Source organism: Peromyscus leucopus, chromosome 8b, assembly GCF_004664715.2.
Source record: "Peromyscus leucopus breed LL Stock chromosome 8b, UCI_PerLeu_2.1, whole genome shotgun sequence".
NCBI classification, from domain to species: domain Eukaryota; kingdom Metazoa; phylum Chordata; class Mammalia; order Rodentia; family Cricetidae; genus Peromyscus; species Peromyscus leucopus.
The window spans coordinates 17,161,125-17,185,747 of NC_051086.1; the positions used below are offsets into that span (position 1 = coordinate 17,161,125).

General features: G+C 40.0%; 1 protein-coding gene across 1 annotated transcript in view; it reads left to right on the forward strand.

The window, feature by feature from the left end:
• The first annotated feature begins 13,163 nt into the window (after positions 1-13,163).
• The window catches only part of Atp10b (ATPase phospholipid transporting 10B (putative)), a 182,613-nt gene continuing 171,153 nt past the window's right edge, over positions 13,164-24,623 (forward strand). The window contains 1 exon segment of the mRNA XM_037200559.1: positions 13,164-13,388. The gene's annotated coding sequence lies outside the window, so the exon portion shown is untranslated.

Sequence of the window (24,623 nt, forward strand, 5' to 3'; positions counted from 1 at the left end):
TACTACAAATCCATCACAAGCAGAGAGTTTGAGCAGCCCCTCTGGGTTCTAATGAGTATGACCCTCATTTCCACTGCAAATTGTGTGGGTTCATGTACCAAGTGATGGACTGTCCTTGGTGAGAATGAAGTTCATTGATGTTTTCTCTGGTGAGCAAGCTCATATTTACTGCTCAGCTGTTTTCCTGCTTCCTTCATGGAGAAAACCTGAGAGAAGTTTTTCCCTAACTCTAGATCAAGTCACACCAGCAAAGATGTAGCAGCAGGTATGAAACATGATCAAACTATGGTTATTTAAAGAAAATCAATTCACCTGAAATCTCCCCCGACAAAACTTGGTGAATCTAGGTAGGCTGAGAGATTTTCAGGGTAGCCTTTGCCCTTTTGGACTTGCATTCCTGGCTCCTGATATGGTGGCTGCCCTCCTAGTGCAGTTGAAGTGGCTAGAGAATGAGATTAGCCTCTATCACATCCCCCACTGTTCTCCCTGCTCACTTTACACCCTACTGCACAGACTTCTTTCCAGCACTCAAACACATGGAAGCCTCGGCCTTTGTATTTGCATGTTTCTCTGCCTGAAGCATTGTGTTAAGTTTATCTAAGTTGGCTCATTTATTTCACTCTGCAAGAGAGTAAGAAATAATCCTAATATCTACTTTAAATGATACCACTGGTTCTGAGATCCAGAGGTCAGAGAAATACATCTCCCCACAGAAGCCTTCATACCACTGAATTGGGTGTTCCTGTTTCCTTCTGTCCCTTCTTTGTTATTCCTGTGACCAGTATCACTTCCTCAGACTAGTTGTTCATATGTGTGTTTTAGCATTGCCATCTCATACCACTGAGGCAGAAGCCTTGAGGGCAAAGTCCCCGTCTGTCACATTCCCCTATATCCATAGTACTGACAGAGTTTCTAAAAAATAGAAGCTACTCAATAAAATTGGCTCCATGGATAAAGACAGCACATTTGCTTTCAACTATACATGAGTTATCATGCATAAGTCCACACCCTGACTTCCCTATGCCCTCCCCACAAACTCATATGGTGTGATGCTTATTGTTTTCTGAATATTACTCAGGCAGCTACTTTTGAAGTTAGAAATCAAAACTAGGCTAGCCTGATGATTAAGTCCTTTTTCTTTACTACCATTCTGCACTGAAATACTTTGAAAACACAGGTTAAAAACTATACAAAAAAATGTTGAGCATCTTCACCCAGCTGGTGATGTACTCAACACTGTGCCATTCATTCATATGAGGAGTAATACCAAGCATGTCTTCTGCTCAGCTCACCAAACTGGGTGATGGAGACTTCTAGACCAAAGAGCTCAAAAGTAATATTCAGCTCAATGAATAAGCAACACTTGCTATGTGCCAGTGAGCACTGTAGCATCTGACTAGCTTGTTCTTTCTCCCCATCAAATTATCACAATTACTAATCCCTCAGTGTCTGCCTCTCCAGCTCCCCACTACTTCTCCATGACTCTGCCTCTCAGGTGAAAAAGCTGTCTCTCCACATGTGGGGAAAGACATAGCCACAGTTGATCTCAAGATAACTTCATCTCTGCCCAATGTGACAGATCAGAGAAGAGCTTGGGTCTCCTATTTCCTAGATTCTAAATCCCAGAAATGACTCATCTGGCTTATATTTAGGTCATATGGCTTTACTTGTTCCAATCACTGAAGTGAGAGGACTGCAATATTCAGAAGAGCCAGAGCTGGACTGTCTGCCTTCTTCCAGGGTATCAGCTCCATCAGAATCATATGATGGAGTCAGCAGGACAACAGTTGTCCAGAGAAGATGCACAGATAGCCACCATCTGGAAATGTGACTCACCAGCTGCCCACTAGATCGTTATGAACATGAACACTGCCTGTCTTATTCATTGTTCGATCCCTAGTAGCGAGAACCATTCTTTATCTGTGGGGGGTCTATGAAATGGCACAAAGGAATAATATGTCATTACCCAAAGCAAAGATATGATTGCAGTATAACATTCCTCATAACAGATAGCTAAATAACTGCTGTTTCACCACTCTGCTCTGGGGGACTGAGGATCTACAGAGTGGCAATATGAAAATGAAGAGGAATACTCAAATACCACAGCCACAACTTCCCAAGCTTCTTAGATGAAATGCTATTAGATTGTGAAAGGGCTTTGGAAAGTATTAAACAGCATACCAAAACAAAGCATTTTATTGTTAATAGTCACCGAGGAAATGAATGCTCAGCAGAATTGCCTAAATAGATTCCTAAGAAGGAAGGACAGGGGGGAAAAAATGGAACTTTGTAGAATGTTTCGCCTGGCAAAAATACATAGGCAGCAGCAGACAATTTTCTAACACGATGGATTGAAGAAGAATGAATCAGTGAGGATCAGAGCAAAACATTGTTTAAGAAATCTGAACATACTCCTAATTACAAATATTTTGGAGAGTGGCTTCCACAGTAGTAATAAAACTCTAGGACCAAACCTGTTTGTTAGCTAAGATCAAGAATCTGAGCCTACGGCTCCAGCAGATGCCCCAGGGGCCAGTAGGACTTAACACCTGTAATTCCAGTTAAGTGACATAAGTCTCATCATTTTTTGCTAGGTGTCACTCTCCTGGCAAAATGACAATTAGGGTTGAAAGATTTATTTCTTTCCACTAAAGACCAGTTAATCTTTCGAATGAGGCAAGACACAGGTAAACTGTCCTGGAAACCAAGTATAGCCACTCAGAAGGATGGGCGTCATCAAAGATGAGAGGAGGGCAGAGGAGGAAACCAATAGCTCTAAGAGGTCATCTCAAGTCACAAGATGGAGAGTTGGCCCCACTATTCATAACCTGTGACTTGTAATCCTATGACCAAAGTAGGTATTGTGTTCTTTCCCAGCAAATACATGAGAGTAGGGGAAGAGGTTGAGCAAGCAGCTATGTTCTCGTGAAGATGACCTTGGAACTTGGATCACCATTATTTCTACTCACACTCTGTTGGCCAGGAGAATAGTTACAAGGTCTTAAAAAAAAAAAAGCAGGAGGATTAACAATGAAATCTCTAGTTGGACACTTATGGTGAAGGAGAAAATGATTTCTACAAGGAAATAAGTGTGGTTACTAGGACTCATAATAATGATTTCTTCTGTGACGTGCTCTCTTAGTTAGTAGCAAGTTCAGAGACATTGTGAGACATAAGAAAATCACCTGCATTTCAAAATGTGACAAACAGACACACACACGCACACACACACAGAGGCAGAGAGAGGAGAGGAAAGGAGTCAGGGAGAGAGGGAAAGAGATCCCCCTATAAAACATGGCAACAAGGAGTAAGCATAAGACAAATGTTGAGGAAGTTTAGAGAATGGAGAGATTATTTCCTTCTGAGAATTTAGGCTAAGTTATTGGAGGAAGTAAAAACTGAAATGGGTCCTTAAGATCGAATAGCACTAACAAAGACTGGAAGGTGGAATTAAAGAAAGGCACAGGGACCAGGGACAGAGAAACCCTGGCCTAATGTAGACTGAATAATTTACATTTCAGTCAGGATAGTTTCCTAGCTGTGGCCCTTTGAGGCATCCAGTATCTCCATATAAAAGATATAAATGACCATATGAATGCTAATACTATTACTCTCCCCAAATCCATCCTTTCCCACATCCTTAGGGATGAGAATCCTATCACTATTAAGACATGTTTGGGGAGTATGATTTAAAGCTCTGATGCATAAATACATTGGTATTTAAAATCAGTGATTGGCATATCTATCACTTTATGAATTTATTGTGTTTGAGATAAAAAACATTCAAAGGGCTCTCTTTTAGCTATTCTGAAGTATACACTACACTATTTTCTCATGTTAACCACAGTCACCATAGCAGAAGTATACACTGCATCCTCATGTTAACTCCAGTCACCATAGTAGAAGTATACACTATATCCTCATGTTAACCATAGCCACCATAGTAGAAGTATACACTATATCCTCATGTTACCCAGTCACCATAGAAGTATACACTATATCCTCATGTTACCCACAGCCACCATAGTAGAAGTATACACTATATCCTCATGTTACCCATAGTCCCCACACTAGAAGTATACACTATATCCTCATGTTAACCACAGTCCCCACACTAGAAGTACAGGAGATCTCACTGGAGTTTATTCCTCCATCTTATTACTTTGGATCTGTTGAGTGCCTGTCCTTTCTTTCCTTTCTCATTCTCCTCTGATAACACTCGGATAATCACTGTTCTACACTATTTCTATGAGATCTGTCCATAAGATTCCTATATGAGAAGGAAGCGATGCAGTTTTTGTCGTTTTATGTCTAGTTTTTATCAACTTAACACAATGTCTTCTGGGTTCAGTCATTTTTTTTTTTTAGTCTCATGATTTCATTTAAATGGCTGAATAGGATTCTATCACATATATGACACATTTTTTTCTGTGTCTATTCATCTATTGTTAGGCATTTATGTAAAATCTAAGTCTTGACTACTATGAATAGTCCTACAATAAACATGACAATGTACATGTTTCTTTGTATTGATTTCTTTCTCTTTGAATATATAATCAGTGCTGGGACTGATGGGTAATTGAGTAGTTCTATTTTTAAATTTTGAAGACCCTTCTCAACTTTTACCCCCAATGATCTGTATTAAGTAAAATTTCACCCATTTTACATAATGGTTTGCTTTTTTCTGTATATTCATTGATGCTTGATTCCTTTTGTCTTTTTTATAATAGCCATTCTAATTGGAGTGAGGGAGTAACTCAGTGAAGTTTAAATTGCAGAACCTTAAAGACTCCTGATGCTGAGTATTTTTTCATTTACCTATGGCATTTTGCATGCCTTCTTTTGAGAGGTACCTAATAAGAGCTCTATCCATTTTCAATCAAGTTCTTTTATATTGCACTAAGTTTCATGTAAATTCTATGTATGGACATCTTGCCAGTTATATAGTATGCAAATATATCCTCCCATTTTGAAGGCTATCTTTTTTACTCTGTTGTATAAAAGGTCCTTCATTTTGATATAATCTTATTTGCCTATGTGTACATATTTCTCTGTACAGAGAAATTGGTACAAAGAGTATATACACATCTTTGCTTCAATTTGTAATCTCATCTAAAGAATCTTTGTCCAGGCAAATGTCCTGATTCATTATCCTTATGTTTTCTTCCAAGTCTGTCATCATTTGGTATCTTACATTTGAGATTTAATCCACTTGAACTTTAAATACGTGAAAGGAAGGGGTTCGGTCTCTGAGAATCCTGATTTGCAGTTACCTGCCTATGCTTTCTGCAAGCTGCATGTGATCATGTGACCAAGTTTTGGCAAATGAAACAGAAGTACAAGTATTACATGGAGCAACCAGGGCATACTCTTTAAACGTCAGGGGTTCTTAGCTCCTTCATCTTGCTACCCAGAATTTGTGTGATGGTTTGACCTCTGGTCATCTTTCGGGTCAGAAGAATGCAAATTAAGCAACCAGCTTTGCTGTGATTCTATAGAATCAGAATAATGGAAAACCCTGGGATATCTTCCTCATTCAGGTTGCTGGCTGAATCTAGTTTCTTGCTGTGGGAAGACGGAGATAACCCTTTCCTTGCTAGCTCTTAGCTGAGACCCATCTGTGCTTTTTAGAAATTGCCCATATTATTTGGCTCATGCCTCCTTATTTACAGATACAAAATACAAGAAGCAGTTTTCTCTTGATTCTCACATATCTTCCAGATGTAAGAATTCTAATCTATTATGATTTTAAGGCTAACACAATATGAAGGCTTGGTTTCCATCTACATGTACATAATGCACCAATTCTAAAAACCCACATAGAGAATGTGTCAGGGCCAGCCAGCTTTCAGGCCAAAATTTATACATAACAGGGTGATTTTCTCTGGCACATACAGAATGGCATCCAAGGTTAAGACTGGGATCACTACCTCTTCCCAAAGGAGTGACGTGGGCTGAGAGTGAGCTATAAAGTGCCAAGTTCCTTGTTTATTCTTCCTGGATGGATCTGAGGATAGGATTGGGGGGGTTGATGTATTATATTCCAGAACATTCTCTCTTTAAACTTCAGAGAAAAGGAAAGAAAGGAAAGAGATAACAGTTGCCCCTTAATGAAAATAAAGAGACAAGGTACCACCGGAATTATCTGAGAGAAGGTAGGAAAGACCATCTAATGGGCATCCCTCTCCTTGAGGGGACAACTTGAAGGCCTACTCCGGCTTGCTCTCTGTTCTTTCTTCCTGTGCCCTAGGGAAGAGAGCCATTCCATCTAAGTTTCAGGAAGACAAGCACCTTGTCTGTGCTGCTGTCTCTAGTGGTCACAGTACTGTTTTTCACTGAGTACACCACAGATAAGCATTTAGACAAATATATGAGAAGATGGAATGATTGGTGGAAATAAACTCAAGCACTTCTCCCCCTCTCCCTCTTTCTCTCTTTCTCTCTTCCCCCCTCTCTGTCTCTCTGTGTGTATCTCCCTCTCTACCTCTCTCCCCCTCTCTTTCTCTCTCTCTCCCTCTTACACACACACACACACACACACACACACACACACACACACCATGAACATGTCTAAGTACATGCAAGGTCACAGATAACTTAGAGGTCAGAGCCAATGTTATTGCCTTCTTTTCAATGAAGCTAACTCTATAGCAATGGTCAAGAGTGGTCTCTTTATTTCAGAATTTTTCAATGATGATTAAGTCTGTTTTGTGTTTCTCAAATACCAGTGCCTCACATAGGACTTGGAAAAGCAAACTGGGCATATTTTGGAGGGAGGAGAGGGATAGATGGATGGATGGATGGATGGATGGATGGATGGATGGATGGATGGAAAATTAACTGTGTTCCTTGGCAGCTCTTCAGGGATTTATTATCCTGATACCCCCAACTGATCTGGTGTCTTACCTGCAGTGGGAGCTCACTAAATGTTAGCTGAATGAGGATAAAGGAGACAGAAGATCAGAGAGATAATCAAGAGTCCTCTCCACCTGGAACCATTCTCCTTTCAGGGCATCCTATTGAATAGTGTTATTGAGCAGAGAGGCAGGGAGTTGACAGCCACTCTCTGGACTCTCTCCCAGGGCCTTTTTAAAACAGGGAAGTTAATTATGGAACCAGATTAACAGTTTCTTTTTTGATACAGTCAAAGTAAAACCAGCAGGATGCAATTTAGCTCGTCCCCACTTTCCAAATAGCAGCAAATTTTCATACAAAACAAAGAGACACTTGAATTGCAAATTACTTAGAGAATCAGCTACCAACCCCAACGGAAGAATATTTCTGCTGCTTTCAAAGCCAGTCTGTTGCCTTTTCAGGTTTAACTGTGTGGAAGGACCTTCACAAAGCCCTGCACACTTTGTTGCTTTTCAGCTTTCCAGTGGGAAGGAGGAGAGATTCCTTAAGGTTTAGTAGAATGCTTCAAGTCATCTCTGACACTTAGCATCATCCTCTACTCATTAAAGGAGGGTCATGCATCTCACAGGGCATCAAGAGAAAGTGCTCACCAGGCAAGACAAAGACATTAGTGACTATAACAAATGTTGAGACAATAAGTATGTACTCTGGGAGGTGGGTGAAGAAGGGGAGAAGCCACATACCCTATCATTGTTATACAGAAATTTGGAAAAACACTGTTAAATTGAAAAAAAAAAAGTTCTGGGAAGTTTGTATTCTGGATTATTAATTGATACATTCCCTTTAGTTATTGTATGTAATCAACGAAAGAAAAACAGGACCCAATAACTGGATATAACCAACGGGTCAGCAGCTCATAATTGTGATCTAGCACCACATTCTTATCTGACAGACATAGAAATTAAAGTCAAGAGAAGGGAACAATTTAGAAAAGATTACAGAGTGACCGAGTCTTCTGATGTCTCATGTATTGCCTGGTAGATGATACCACACAGCTTTCATCTGCTTTCTGTCCCCTGAAGGAAATAGCAAATTTTCATTTTCATAAATGTACTTATAAACACATTTTTTTCCTAATCAAATAAATAGTGTAAAATAAATAGTGTATGCATTTGGGGTGGGGAGGCAGGTAAACAATAGGCCAAGGATAAGGACAAAATAAGAAAGCCACACAGAGCTTTTTATAGAGGGACTGAGATGGGAAGCTGGCGATACCCAAGCTGCTTTCAGATACAGCCACTGTGGGGCAAGGTGGACTTCAGTTGAGTTAGCCCCAAGTAGATGGTAGAAAAGTTGGGGTAGAGGTTGACCATCACTGTACTTACAGTTAGCCCCGGCAGGTGGCAGAAGTGAGCACCACTTGGAGGATATAGCAAAAAAAAAAAAAATCAACCTTGCTCTGCTTAGAGATAATAGACACCACTCACACTTACCTTGGGTCACCATGTGGGAAAAAAAAGACTGTATTGACAGCCCTTTTGAGCTTTTTTTATATGAAACCTGAAATCTTCTAGTGTAAAACTTTTCAATGTTTAAACATAGACCAATTTCCAAAAATGTGAGCCAAAAGAACTCCATCAAGATTCAGGAGCTATGGACAGTTTCTTTGTGACCCTTACTTAGTGACTCCCAGTGAAGCCTTGGGAAGGTCGAATACTGTGTGTGGTTAGTCCAGTCACAAGTCAGCAGAGAGGCCTGGTAAAGAGATGACCAGGTCAGAAGGACAAGATGAAGGAAACAAAGACAGGTTGTAGGCTTAAGTCAGCACTCCTGTGGGGAGAGAAAACTAGAATCAACTACCCCTAGCCAGATACTTCCAGGAGAAGATATACTTGCATCTAAAGCCTATACTCTGTGTGTGTGTGTGTGTGTGTGTGTGTGTGTGTGTGTGTGTGTGTGTGTGTGTGTTTGTGCATGCACAAGCACGGAGACATATATGTATAAGTGTGTGTTTGTGAGTATGTGTGCATACATCTGTGTGTATTCATGTGTGTATATATGCATGTGTGTGTGCAATCTTTACCTTGTTAGAATGATGTAGATAGCTCCCTCAGTAATGCTTTGCAAGACCACTCCATTTCCTCCAAAGCAGAAAGTTTTTACTGTTTTTAGTAGAAATAGAATTACACCACTTCCTTATTTATTTTCCTACCTTCAGTCCCTCCCAGACATTCTTCTTGAACCCCTGCATGGCCCCTACTCTCAAACTGATAACCTCTTTTTCTTTGATCATTATTTTATGTGTGTGTATATGTATGTGCATAAATATTTATTAGTAGATTCTACTGAGTCTTTTGTTGTATGTGTATATATGGCCTCAAGACTGACCACTGTTGTGGAATATTACTTTAACTATGTAAAGGTGTGTTGCATTTGCTTATGCTGTATTTGTTTAATTATGCAAAGATGTGTTGCTGTTTTACCTTGCCTGCCTAAGGCACATGATTGGTCTAATAAAAGCTGAATGGCAAATACCTAGGCAGTAGAGGGATGGGGCGTGGGGCTAGTGGGCAGAGAGAATAAGGAGGAGGATGTAGTTGGAAGTTTTCCTGTGTTCTGCCCAGTCCCACAGCAGCTCAGGCCCAATTAAACACACAGAGACTTATATTAATTATAAACTGTATGGTTTATGGCAGGCCTCTTGCTAGCTATCCCTTGTATCTTAAATTAGCCCATCTCTATTAATCTATGTTTTGCCACATGTTCCATAGCTTTACCGGTCTGTTGGCATGTTGCTTCTCCTTCAGTGGCGGCTGGCATCTCTCTACCTCTCCTTTCTCTTCCTATCTGTTTGGACTTCCCACCTGCCTCTAAGCTGCCTTGCCATAGGCCAAATGGCTTTGTTTATCAGCCAATCAAAGCAACACATATTCACAGCATACAGAAAGATATCCACAGTGCTTCCCCTTTCATTTTTTTCAAAAAGGAAGGTTTTAACTTTAACATAGTAAAATTACATATAATGCAACAGTTATCAGTCAAGAATCACAGTTACAATATCCAGTCCATTTATATTTGGCAAATTCAAAGAAAAATATTTTATTCATTCTATATTTGTGAGTCCAAGGTTTCATATCTAACTTACCTCTTATCATAACCAGGGAAAAATCATAATTATAACTATCTAGTCTTCAACTACATCAAAGACTCCAGAAGGATATAATATTACCTATGTAAATAAGAAGTGCATTGTAAGCAACTTCCAAAAATCTAGAATGACAGAGACAGCTGGCTGCCTGGACAGTCATCCAAAGTTCCTCTGCCATGTTGGGGCATCCATCTTCAGCCTCTAGGCCTAGAGTTTTTTAGTTATTTCTCCATGTGTCCTGTAGAATATTTGGCAGTCTTCTCTGCAAAGCAGGAAACTAAAGGACCATTTTGCCTTGTTTTGGCAAATTCAGTGGTCATTTTCCTCTGGGTCCTATATGTCTAGTTTATACAACATATTATCAGCAGTCCAGGCAAGAGCAGTTTCTTATCCAAAAGGCTATTTTTGCCAAGAAGATGATAAACTCCATATAGAGTATCTTTGATGCCCATCTTTCTCTTTGAAGTAAATCAGTGCTGCCAGGAGCAGACATATCAAACTGTCCAGAAAGTCTAGGTTTTTAAAACATTTTAAATGCCATATTCTGTAGGTCTTTGAAGTGTTTGAAGATTACCTACCAAATTGAATTATATTTATGTATACCTAGAAAACTTAACTAACATGACTATAAGTTTGACTATCATAGAAGACTAATTTTTAATCTGTATTTCTTAATTATTCATTACAATTTAAATGAGTTACATAAAGATAATACCTTAAACAAAAGTAGAAATATATATACAGTATAACAAAACTAACTTTAAATTTGTAATTAACTAAAATCTACAGCAATGTAAAACATTTCAAATAAGTTGTTGCTCTTTAAAAGTAAATTCAATAATCTACCGTTTTATCCTATCATATCTATATCCTACATTTCTATATCATATCCCCCTTTCTTCTTTTAGAAAGAGATTGACTATGACCAATAACAATTTGCAACCAACAATCTAAACAAAGACAAATATCCATAATCCATTTTTGGGAATGTAAGATGAATCTTAAAAGGTCTTATTAATAAAAACAAACCCAGAGCCAGATATTGGAGTGGAAGCTGGAAGATCATAGTGGAAGCTGGAAGATCAGAGAGACAGACAGGACAAGCCACAGCTAACCTCACCTCAACAACTCCTCATCAGATCCTGTTTCCATGAACCTTCAGACTGAAAGCTTCTGAGTCCTCACCCAAATGGATCTCAACTGAACTGCTGCTAAAAGCCTAAAAGCTTAAGAAGTCTCTAGTTTCTGTTCCTCATGCTTTATATTCCTTTCTGCTTCCTGCCATCACTTCCTGGGATTAAAGGTGTGTTTTTTTCCCAAGCAAAACATGAGCTCTCAAGTGCTGAGGTTAAAGGTGTTTGTCACCATGCCTGGCTGTTTCCAGTGTGACCTTGAACGCACAGAGATTCAGATGGATCTCTGCCTCCAGAATGCTAGGGTTAAAGGCATGTGCTACTGCTGCCTAACCTCTATGTTTAATAGAGTGGCTGTTCAGTTCTCTGACTCCCAGATAAGTTTATTGGGGTGCACGATATATCAACCACTAGAGGAGTAATCTAGGCTCGAGAGAGAAGAACAAGAGAAAAGAATGAGGGAGAAAGAGAGAGAGAGATGCCCACAGCCAGGCAGCTGCCAAACAGACAGACATGGAGTAGGACATACAGAATGAAAGAAAGATGGAAAGCCCTGAGGCAAAATGTAGATGAAGTGAAACATGTTAAGTTATAAGAGCTAGTGGGACACGCATAAGATAAGGCTGAGCTTTCATAACTAAGAATAAGTCTCTGCATCATGATTTGGAAACTGGTTGGTGGCCCAAAAGAAAGCCTGCTACAGACCACATATATGCGTGTGTGTGTGTGTGTGTGTGTGTGTGTGTGTGTGTGTGTGTGTGTGTGTGTAAATATTTATAAATAGATTCTGCTGAGTCTGTTTTCTTATATGTGTTTCTATGGTTTCAAGGTTGAACACTTTGCACTGGATAACTATTCACTGTGCTCATGCTGGAGAAAGGCTAATTCCTCTCCTCCCAAATGTCATTAGTTTCCTGTAGTTCTTTGTCTACAGATAAGACCCCATGAAATTCTCCCCCTTACATGTTAGCACGCCTATTGATATTGCTATTGTTCTCATTTTTTTAATGCAGTCATTCTAAGAGAAACAGCAGACCTCCTGGTATTCTGGCTCTTACAATCTACTGCCTCTTTCATGATGTTCCCTGAGTCATAGATGAAGGAGCTGTGGTATAGATGTATCCATTGGGGATGGGCTCCATACCCTCTGTTGAGCTCTGCATTGTGTCAAGTTTCTATTATGGTCTCCATTTACTGTAAATAAAGGCTCCTTTGATGAGGGGTAGTACCTACAATTATCTATGGGTATAAGGGTAAGATTTGGAATGCAGTAAGGAATTGGGCTAGTCTAGGAAAGTGGTGGTAGTGGATTCTTTTGTAAGGTCCATGACCCCACTAGCCCTGGAAAATCTGGCTAGGTTTCCAGTACCAGGTTTGCTTTCCCTCCATTAATAATAAAGCAGAAATGTTTAAGATCAATAAAGACACTGATTAGTGTATCAGCTGTCTTCATTTTACTGCAATCAGTGAATATGTATAAAGGACAAAACCAAGTTGATTAAGCAAAGCAAAAGCCAACGCTATCAAACTAGCCTGGCTTAGCAACAAAGAGGGTATGTATTGTTTACTCCTAAAAGTGTCAATCATTTTAATCATGGCTGAGTCAAGAGGCTATATCAGAGCTAGTTACCTTTCACTCAAAACTGCAATATACACAGACACACACAGACAGACAGGCACACACACACACACACACACACACACACACACACACACACACACCCCAATAGCTGCCGGAAATGCATCTTCTCCACATTTAGCTCTGTAGAAAGCGATCTTCTCTTTCACTCCACATCTTCAACCATGTTTGTTTTACTTTCATTAACTTGAATCACATCTGATCTTCTTTCTGAACTGGTCTATGGGGCAAAATTGAAATGCACCAAGTGGTTGGACCAAGATGTGTCCCATGGAGTGAGGAGGCATTTAGATTGACATCCAAGAGAACATGGAACGTCATTTATATTCTGCATGTTGGCAGATAAAACAGAAGACCTGATTCCCTGGTCGGAGCAAACCGTTACCATTGAAACAGCTTCCTGGGAAAATGTCCAGCTTGCTTGTGAAGTTTATTTGGAGCTGGAGTCAGCCAGCTGGAATGGAAAGGGCAAAATACTTAATTACTGCCTGATGCCAAAGTGAGATTGCACATTTTATATTTATTCCCCCTCCTGTGTCTTTCAGCCTCACAGTGGCAGGAAGATCATGAGTGACTGCAGAGACTTGTTCCAGTGAAAGCTAAAGTGGGAATAGTAAGTTGTTTTTCTTCTTCTTGGTTGATCATACAATATGGACTCCCCTTGATGCCCAGAGGAGCTTCACTAAACTGCAACTGTTTCCTTCAGTGCACTTAAGCAAGTGTCAGTAACTTCATTAGTCAATCAGATGCCAAATATATGGCTCTAGTTTCTCTGCAATGTTTACATATGCATGAACATAAATGTGTATACACACTGAGCAATTTAGGAACTATCAAGGTATATATCATTAAAATGTGTTCTTGTAGCCAGGCGATGGTGGCACACACCTTTAATCCCAGCACTGGGAGGGGGGGGGGCAGACCCAGGTGGATCTCTGTGAGTTCAAGTCCAGCCTGGTCTACAGAGCGAGATCCAGGACAGGCACCAAAACTACACAGAGAAACCCTGTCTTTAAAAAAAAAATGTGTTCTTGTCTGTAAACAACAGAAAATATAGGCTCAACATGGCTTAAGTAATATTTTTAAGTTATTGACTTGTATAGAGCAAGTCCATAGAGAGCGGAGACAACTAACAATGCCACCAAGACCTGATTCTGATTTCAGATGGGTATCTCTTCCATGTCTCTCTTTTCATGCACTTTTCTAGAAAGTCCCCAGGAAACTTCTACTCATGTTCATTTGCCTGAATGTGTCACATGCTCCTGTGACAGAGCATGTGAGGCCACCCAGCATACTTTAAACCAGTCATTAGTGTTCCTAGGTCTAGAGATGATAACTCTGAAATACCAGGGTCTTCTGGAGCAAAGTAAACAAAATGAATATCTTTTTAGAAAGAAGACAAGGGGGTGATGTTCATTTTACAGGCCATTGGCAGTGTCCATGGGACAATAAGGCTATGCAAATTTCATCAGCCATTCCTCTAAGATCAAACTGATGAAAATATCCATTTCTAAGATCTCCACCTTGGCTAACCTCCCCTCAAGTCACAGGTGAAGTTAAGAAATGAACAGAAATACTTTGACTCTGGATATAAAACCCAAGTCATTATCATTATAGCATAGGCAGACTATTTCTTCAATTTGCATAATTATAAACTCCCCCTCAAAGAGTAAACATTGCTGCCAACTTAAAAAAAAAAAACTACAAAGCAGCATTAAATATGCATTGCTAATTTGACTTTCTAATTTGTCTGGGATCTTCACAAAGACATGCACAGCTCCAGAGATCCTGGATACTTAATAAAACATTCCACCTGTCGAAAAAGAAGACACGGGGAAAGAAAGCTGAATATCAGCGGTGGGGTGGGAGTTGGGCATTAGCTAAAGAATTTTGGCTGGTGCCTACCTGTAGGAGTTGATTCTATTAATGTGACTCTCAAATTTATTCTTCTGCATACTAACTCCCTCATCAAACATAGGTGATTGCTTTGTGTGGCCAAAGAAAACATTTCCTTAATATGTTTCTATTTAGTTTTAGATATCAGATATGTGCTGGACATGTATTTGGGCAATTATAGGAAGTAGTTTATTGGTGAAATTATTAAGGCCACTTCACATAGTTAAAAGGAAGATTTATTTAGTGGGTAACTTACAAATTAAGGGATAGGTAGGTCGCGGGGTCTGGGGAAGGTGTATCACAGTCCAGCGGTGTTCTCTGGAGCTCTGCTAGGTCCACCTCCACCATTCAGGGTCCCAGAACAGAGAGTGCTCGCCCATCTAGATCTCAGGTCTCCAGGCACCTCCCCTGGCCCCACCTCATAGGCGTGACAGTTGCCAGAGTCTCAATGGGGGTTGGAACTTCCAGATCCAAGCTGGAATGGCTATCCACTACAGTAGTTGGGTTCATGCACAAAGACTATGTTGCCTTTCAAATCGCATTTATTGATCTATCCCAAATATCCATGACAACCACTGGACTGGTCCTTGAAGACCCCAATTATAGCATAAATATATTACCTGGGCAAGATGAAATGTTTATCTGTTACTATATTCTTTGGCTTAAGTTTACCAGGGGTGATGGTGATAACCAGGACATGGGATATAGATATTTATACACATAAAAGTGATCCTGAAGTTTCATATGTGTATTTACTTAGTAACTGCCTTTTAAGTTTAACTGTACATCAGACATCTTAACATTGTATGTATGTTTCATGTATACACATCATTTTTACTGTGAATTAGCACTGTATCTCAGGCATTAATGGCAATCAATTTCTTTATTCAACCCCTTGTTTAAAAATACTTGTCATTTGAAGTTACATTTTAAATGACCTCAAAACATTCTCACATATGCAAGGCTTTCTCCACACATACAGTTATCCCTTTGGTGATGTCTCTTGGTCTGTGAGTGGTCCTCTGACTGTGTCAAGGGAAGAGTCATTAAAAGCTAGATTCATGACACTGTCCATGGGCTATCAGAACAGAGCCCTTCTAGATATGCCTGTCAGGCCAGGGGATCCTATCAGAGAAAGGAAAGGTAAGAAGAAAGGCGGGGGAGGAGGAGACAAACCATGCCAATAACACTAAGGAGACTGCTCTTACGGCAAGCAATCAGCTTAGTCGTTCATGTGTTTATTTAAATACTGTCAGTTCATGGTCTAGACTATAAACCTGCTGCAAACTGGAGCAAGCTCTATGCTACTGGTTACTCACCAAGATGAAGCAAGTGCCCACTATGTTTACATTAGTGTGTGCATGCTCCTGGGGAAGAAAAGATGAATCAATTATATAAACTTCATGAGAAATTAAGGAAACATTGGTCAAAAAGATAAATTTCATTGAGGTATGAAGAATAAGTTCAAGAGCTCTATTGTATAACATGGTGACATCAACCTGCCACCCAGAACTTTTGCTGGTCAGTCTTAACCATGACCTCTTAAAATTAATACTACTGTTACAAGCGAGTAAACAAGCACAGGGCATAGAGTCTCTTATTCAAGGGAGCATAACTGAGATAGGCAGCACTGGCATTTAGACAAAGGTCTGTCTGACTTTAAAACAGAATATCATAGTTTCGAAAACCACTAAGAGTAGGTTTCAAGTGTTAACTTCACCAAAAGACTACAAATGCATGAGGAAATATATGTGCTAATATGTTAGCTCTATTGAACTCTTCTACAGTTTATACACATTTGAGAATAATGTATTACTATATATATATATATGCACACACAAATGCTCCTTTAGATTGTTAATTAATAAAATAAACTTAATTGGAAGTGATTCTGAGCCTCTATCTAGACTTATCAGGAAAACTATTTTGGTTTTGGTTTTGGTTTTGGTTTTTCGAGACAGAGTTTCTCTGTGTAGCTTTGCGCCTTTCCTGGAACTCACTTGGTAGCCCAGGCTGGCCTTGAACTCACAGAGATCTGCCTGGCTCTGCCTCCCAAGTGCTGGGATTAAAGGCGTGCACCACTACTGCCCAGCAAAAACTGTTTTGATTGGTAATAGTCACTATATATATATATGATATATATATCATATATATATGATATATAGATATAATAATATATGCCATATGTTTATTTTCTATTTATTTTTATTAGATGTATGAATTTCTATACATGTGTGTGCCTGTGCTTATGTACTGTGGCACAGATGCAGGAAGACCAGAGGACACTGTAGAAGTTGGTTCTCTCCTTCCAGCATGTGGGTCCCAAGTCATTGGGCTTTACCCATGGACCATCTTGCTGGCTTCATGTCATACTGAGGTACATAGTACATTAGTTAGCTATTACTGTTTAGCAAAGTACTCAACATAGAGTTACTTTAAAGGATAAAGTGTATAATCTCACAGTTGACCTTAGGTTGACAATCCCTGTCCAGCTTTTCTGGATTTCATGATTCAGGCCATAAGCACAGTATGAGCCAACAACTTGACTTAAGGTAGATCTTCTCCCAAGCACAAGCTCATGGTTATCATGTTACTGGCCACAATGAGGTCCTAGGGGTCCTTATGCACTGTAAGTCTCAGTTCCTCTCTGGCTACAATCTGAATACTGCCCCATCAATGTGAGATGGAAGAACTGTAATCAGCATGCCAGCAGCAGGGAGATCAGCCTTTTGTGACATCTTGACTCTTTTTCCTAATGGATTCATTAGTCATCACTATGTCCATTCTAGAGGAAAGGATGACATGATGGCATGATTTAATAGTAGATAGGCATTGTTGGGAGCTATTTGATAAGCTGACTGCCACCCAGGTTGATCTTCACCATTCTCTCTTAAGGCAGTGGCTCTCAACCTTCCTAACACAGCAACCTTTTAATACAATTCCTCACATCGTGGTGACCCCAAACCATAAAATTATTTTGTTGCTACTCCATAACTGTAATTTTGCCACTGTTGTGAATTGTAATGTCAACATCTGATATGCAACCCAAGGGGTCATGACCTACAGGTTGAGAACCACTGCGTGAAACATTATTACTATAAGTAAAGAAGCAAACATGGAAGAAAAAACCACTTATTCAGCTTATTCAACATGTCACAACTAAGACAGGCAGTTCCGGGATTTAGACAAAGACCCATATGACATTCAAACAGATACTGTTGCCACTAGCTTGCTTTTGCCTCTCTGAAGATCACTTTGTAGAATAATTTTAAGCTATTTTGGCCGGGTGTATAGCCCTTCAGCAAAGCCTTTTCAGAATCCATCCTTTCTACGTGTGAGCAGCACATAGTACCTTTATAAGGTACATCTTGATCTGTCACTAGATAAGAGGCACGTGACTCCCTGGCGACAAAGAGATGAGCTAGATGGAGAAAGCTGCTTCCAGCCAGTGGCTTAGACTTAGGAGGGGAAACAGACAAGCAGCCTCCTCCTCACCCTGTGATCAATGCCAGGAGGAATGGGACATGAAGTAAGGTGTAGACAGCTCTTTCCTCTCACCTGTGCCTCTTAGCTCTGGAAGGCATAGCCCTTCTCCCACACTGCACCAGTGAGCTTCACTCTGGAAAAAAACAAACAACAGTTTCTCACAGTTCTAGAGGTTGAAGTCCAAGATCAGAGTGCCAACATGATTAGGCTCTGGTGAGGGGCTCTCATAATTTGCAAGTGTGTGACAGTCAATTTCTCTTTTTGACCAGCACAGCTGAAAGAGAGAATTATCTGAAGTTTCCTCCATCCCACTGCACAGTTTTCCTTCTGTTTTCATGGCATCTGTACATCTATAATTTTAAGTGTCTATATGGTCTCGAACCTACAAATTTTAGATTTTTCCATCTGATTTTGCCATCCTGGAACTGGCTTAATTTACTTAACATTATGATTTCCAGTTGCAATCCATTATCTAACAAAGGACAGAACTTCATCCTCCCTTATAATAGAAAAAAATCCCATTGTGAAGTACCAAAACATGCTGCCTCAGATTGAAAACTGCATAAATGTTCAGGTGCTAACTCCAAGAGAGACTTTCTATTTTCTAGCAAGCTGTTCATTGCTTTCAAATTATTATTGCTTTCAAATTATTTCTGTGTATATACTAAATAGGACATTCAAATGCGTGATAAAAATATGCTTAATACATAATCATTGTTTAATAAAAATTAAGCTTCCCAGCTGTCTCAAAACTCTCCAATCCCCTCCCCTAAAACAGTTACCTGTATGTGTATTGACCATCGGTGAAATCTTACACCCATATGAATGCATGTGCAGATGTCCTGCCTTCTTAAACCTAACATCTTACTCACTTTCTGTACCATGTTTTTCATTCACTTCATGTTTCTCAGGAGTGGAGTTAGATGGTATGCTTAGCTTATTTTTTAATTTAGATTTAGTTTTAATTTTTGACAGCTTCACACATGAGCACTGCAGCTACATCACTCTGCCTCTCCTTCCCCCAACTCCTCTCCAGTTTCCTCTCTGAAATCCATGACCTGTTCCTTATTATTGTTACATACACAGAGAGACGTGTGTGTGTGTGTGTGTGTGTATGTGTGTGTGTGTGTGTTCATATATAGAAACTATAGAATCCATTTAGCATTGCTCATATGTACAAGCATCCAGAGCTGACTACTTGGGATTGTACAACCCCTGTGGGGGTTCATCACAGGAGGAAACTGATTCTCCCTCTCTCCATAGCTATTGAACTATTTAGCTTTCCATCTTGGGGAAGGGCTTTGTCAAATACCATACATCCACACTGGCATGTCAACTGATGGTATTATACCAATCTTATCCAGGAAATTATACTGCTGCAAGTTAATGGGTGCATTTCATGGGGATACTATCTAGCAGCAGCCATCCTGGTCCTCTTATAATCTTTCTGCTTCCTCTTTTGTGATGTTCCCTGAGCCTTAGATGTAGAAGTTGCATTGTAGGTATATCACTCAGGGTTGAGCACCGCACAAATGCTTGTTCTCTGTATTTTGACAAGTTTATATCTCTGTAACAGTCTCCATCTGAGGCAAAAAGAAGATTTTGTGATGAGGAGTGACAGGTGCATGTATGTGAATAAAAATTTTGAATACAATTAAAAATTACACTTGTTTAGGAAAATTATAGTAGTGGATTCTCCTCTAGGGCCTATGACTTCTCTGGCCATGGATAATTATCTAGGTTTATAGTAACAGGCATGAATTATGAATTCCTTACTATCTAGCAGGCCTTAAGAACAGTTAGACAGCCGTTGGCTACCCCTAAGATAGAAGTGCCACTGTTATAACATTAGGGATATCTTTCCAGATGAATCTTATTGTGATTGATAGTTAACTTACTGTTTTTATTGATACATGATATTTTATGAAAGTATCAAAAATATATATGCAGTCCCCAAATGGTGAATATTTAGGTTGATTCTGATTTATTTGTTCTTATAAACATGGTGTAATAAACATATCTATTAAGTAATTGTTTTGCAAACTGATAAGTATTTCTGGATCCCCAGAAGTAGGTTTCTCCACCAACACAAAAAGCCATATCAATCCAAATTACAAGCCCAGGTTAATGAGAAAAGCACTCTTGGGTGACTCTGAAGCCCCCAGAAGTGAGTCAGGGGAGGGAGGAGAAGAAATCACATGGCAGGTCTAGGGACCAGAGCTTAAATATCCTGTAGGCACAATTTTGAGCAGCTTTGGGGGAGGAGCCGCTGCTTGGCAGGCTTTCTGAGAAAGGCAAGATTTGGGGAGAGAGGAAGGGAGGCTGAGATGGAGCTTCCAACTAAACACAAACATTTTACTTTCTCTATACCAATAAATTTCTTCTGACCATCAAAGAACTGTATGCTCATTGACTGCACCCAGTCATGAGGTATGTCATTAAAAACAGGAACGTAATACTTTCCTCCTTCTCCAGTATGATTTGTGGGTTCTTCTTGCTTCAGTACTTGGTACCTTAGCTAAACAAGCCCTGCAATGTTATTAAGAAAGAAATATTGTGCAAATTTTCTTGAAGAATAGAGTAATTAAGAACTTATTTTCCATTTTTGGATTTCCCAATGCAAGTATGAAAAACATGGATAAGATTTCTACCATGGGTCAGATACCTGGCTTTATCAAAATTATCACATATCCTCCAGCAGTGGCAGCATGGTATGGTGAAGAGAACATGAGCTGTAGGCCCATGCACTTAACTTGTGTGGGTCACTTCCAAAATCTAGACACTGTCACCAGAAAATGGGGGCTAGATGACAGCCAGGTACAAATTATAGATGCCTACCTCAGAATGTTCAAGCACATGCATCATTATCGTTACTTACCTGGTTCTAGACATCCTCCCAAGTCTCCTTCTGCATTGACACTAAATGACTCCCATGATCCCATGAATTTCTAATCTTCCATAGCTTTGTGACTTGCTTTAATGTGTTAGAGCATGAAGCCTGGCTCAGAAACCTGCTGTTTTGTTAGATCATCATGTAAGATCACTCAGTGATCACTGGACATGGAAACATGCCTCCCTGGTGCCTCCTGAGGTCTGCCTGAGGACAATAATTAACATCTGCCTAATTGAAATGGCTTCTGAAGGCACACAACACTCTGTTCAAGAAGACAAACACACACACTGAAACCTCAGCCTCTGAGTTCTGACTGAACAAGATTTTTCCAGAGTGGACATATTCTTTTAAGTACGGAGCTGACTAAGTTGCTCGGAGCTTTCTCTTGTTTCAAGTGTCACCAGAAAATAATCTATATAAGAACAACACCAACAATAATAGCAGTCTTTGCTTAGAAAGCCTAGAACATGGTGACTGATGACTGGTGATACAGCTAAATTGATAAGGTTTTTGTCTAGAATACATGAAGTCCTACATTTGATTCTTAGCCCTACATAAACCACACCAGCAATCCCCATCACTAGAAAGGTGAAATCAGGAGGATCAGAAGTTTAAAGTCATCCTCAACTTCATGAGTTCAAGGTCAGCCTGGACTACATGAGACCCAGTCTCAAAAATCTATAGAACCAATATACTTGGGTTGGGATACCATCCCCATGATCAGTAATTGTATTACCTTGAATGCCTCTTGATCTGTCTGAATATCAACAATGCCACTTACAAAACAGAGCAGTAACTGCACTCACCTCACAGAGAATCAAATGAGGTAGTCCACAGAAAGTGGACTGGCACACAGTGAGCAAACAGTACCAGCTACCGTGTCTTAAAGTTGCCCCTACAAGATTATTCCTTGCAATTTCATAAAAGTGCAAACTCACCATCAGAGAAGAAAACTTGTCCAAGGCCAGAAATAACAACACTGAGATTTGTACTTAGGACTCTCTGTCTTATTAATTCATCAAATACTGATCAGGTGCCTACTATGTTGTAAGAACTGTGGATATTGAAACAAGTGAGCAAGACATAGTTCCAACCTTCAAAGGGTTCATAACTTCATAAGAGGCCATGAGACTCCTTGACATATCTACCACCCATTGCCTTTGCAAAACTTCCCAGGTTCCCTATTTTAAATACCTTGGATTCTCGGGACAGTGACTGTAAAAGCTTTGACTTACTGAGTAATACTGAGTGATCTTACTTTTCCAAGCAGTCCTGGGAGACAGCTAAAATTGCTATCTCTATTTGACAGATTAAAATCCTTGGGGAAGACAGAACGTCTTGTTGGACTCAATGGAGGATGGTGAAATTTTAAATGTGGGAGAATCATGGTATGGTCTGTTAATTGTTTAAGTGAACCAAGGTGATTTGAAACTAGAATTACACTTAAAACAAAAGTTTAAGGTACTTTTGCAGCCCAAAACTTATCACATGCAAGGTATGTCTCATGTTCTGTGCCCCTTAGCTACAATACTTGCTCTTAGAGGTCAAAAACATTTTGGTAGAGATATAAACTATGAAAATGAAGACATAAATCATTATCAAATTCAAATAAGACCACAGTACTTAACATGGACTAAGTCTGACCTCCTAAGCACTGCTTAGTTATGTTTTCAAAAATCCCTGTGTGAGGCTCTTAGATCTGCCAGTGCTCTATGTAGCTGCCTCCCTTGAACTTTTGGACATAGAGTCTGTCTTTTCTGGGTATACACAGGCATAGCCTGGAAGGCTTATGTCAAGACAAAGTCCAGAAATACAGCTGATACAGAGCTGTTCTTCATCATGGGGAGGGCCATGTTCACAGGATTTGAACAAACCAGTGCTGTATTCATCTGAATCTCTACAGGATCCTGGTAGGCCAGGGAGCTATTGATGCGGGCAGTAAGTGGAATGCCACCAGCGTGACTTTCTCCCAGTTGCTGGCCTTATTCATGACTCCCAACTACAGCCAGGGAGGGAGTGGCTGTGCAAGCTTAAGACTCTATCAAGTTGACTGGAAGTCAAAACAAGGCAGGGAAGAGAGGATCCTGCAGAAAGCAACCAGGCTTTGACCTTCACACACAGTCAAAGCTGTGCACAGTTGGAGCCTAAGTTTTAGACCTGGGTGGTTTGCAAAACAGAACACCCAAACAAAATAAAAAAGAGACGCTAAAGAATTACTTATGTTCTGATTTCAAACTGAAAGTGAGAACCCTAAAGCAAGAAATCCTTCATGGATAAATTCCCTACCTGCTGGCCAGAGTCACAGTCATCCCGGGAAAACAAAGAATGACCCAGGACTCTCCTAAGGAGGAGAGCCACAGGACCTAGAGTTTTATGTTTTGGCAAAAGACATCATCTTTTGTAAACAGCTTACTGATAATGTGTCTCATTTGAGACTCACAGCATCATGGAAGGGCACAGAGGATTTTTTTAACTCATATTACACTTGCATAACTCTGAAAAAGGTTGAGATCTGCCCACAGTCACTGCTGTGGCAATGTGATGGAAGAGGACCAGCCGCGTCTCTCGGTGCCTGATGCCCACGAATGCAATGAGTATGCTTGGAGGATGCAGGCACAGCTACCCATCCTAATAAGCATTTAGTCCCCATTAACTGCCATTACTTTGCCAAAACCGCCAGTCATTCTTTCTTCAGGGTAGAAGTGAAGACCAGCGTTGTTTACTTTGTATGTGAACCTCCTGGGGTTATGCTGGAGAAGTTGCTAATGAACTACAGCAGAAGACAGCAGCAGGTTCAATTAAATGCCTAGGAAGGTCTTTTGTGATTCCCTACCTGCAGAGGAAAACAATAAACAGGGAATGTGTGTCTGAATAGAAAAAAGAGAAAGAATATCTGTGCTAATTCTCCCAAAAGTTCACAAGAGATTTTGCAATGACAAACAGCCCAAAGGCCTTCAGAGCTACCATGCTGGATTTTTGTGAAGAAACTTGGCTGTTGCTAATGGAAACCCCATAGGTTTAAATTACCTATGAGCATTCTGTTATTGTATTCAAAGGAGTTGACAGGTCAGTCATCTTGTGACCACTGGCCAGAGCAGAGGTGGATCTCTAAGGGTATCTCATGCAGAATAAGAGACTCTCTTGCTGAAAAATAAACAAGAGCAGGTGGTCAAGAGTCAGAGAATTGGAGTTAAGGTCTAGATCTGCTGCTTTCTAAGTATGACACTGGAGATAACTACTCCACATCTGTACTTCTTCAGCTATACAATGGAGCTGCTGGTGTACCTAACAAGGGACATGTCAAGTGTGCTGTGGAATAAATGAATGTTCTCTTTGGTCATTGTATCTTTTTACAGAAGTGACTCCAGAAAGCATTTCATTCAGAATCCAGTTGAAACATACATGGCTGGGTTAACAGTCTTGCTACCTATGTGACCTGATTTCATGGTCTCAATGTCACAGACATCCCGTTGCCTTGATAAACAGTTACTACAATATCTGTGTAAATTCCCTGCTTCTCCTAGCCAAGACTACATTTTTCTAAGTCTCTGAATCCAGGGAATAAGTACTTGT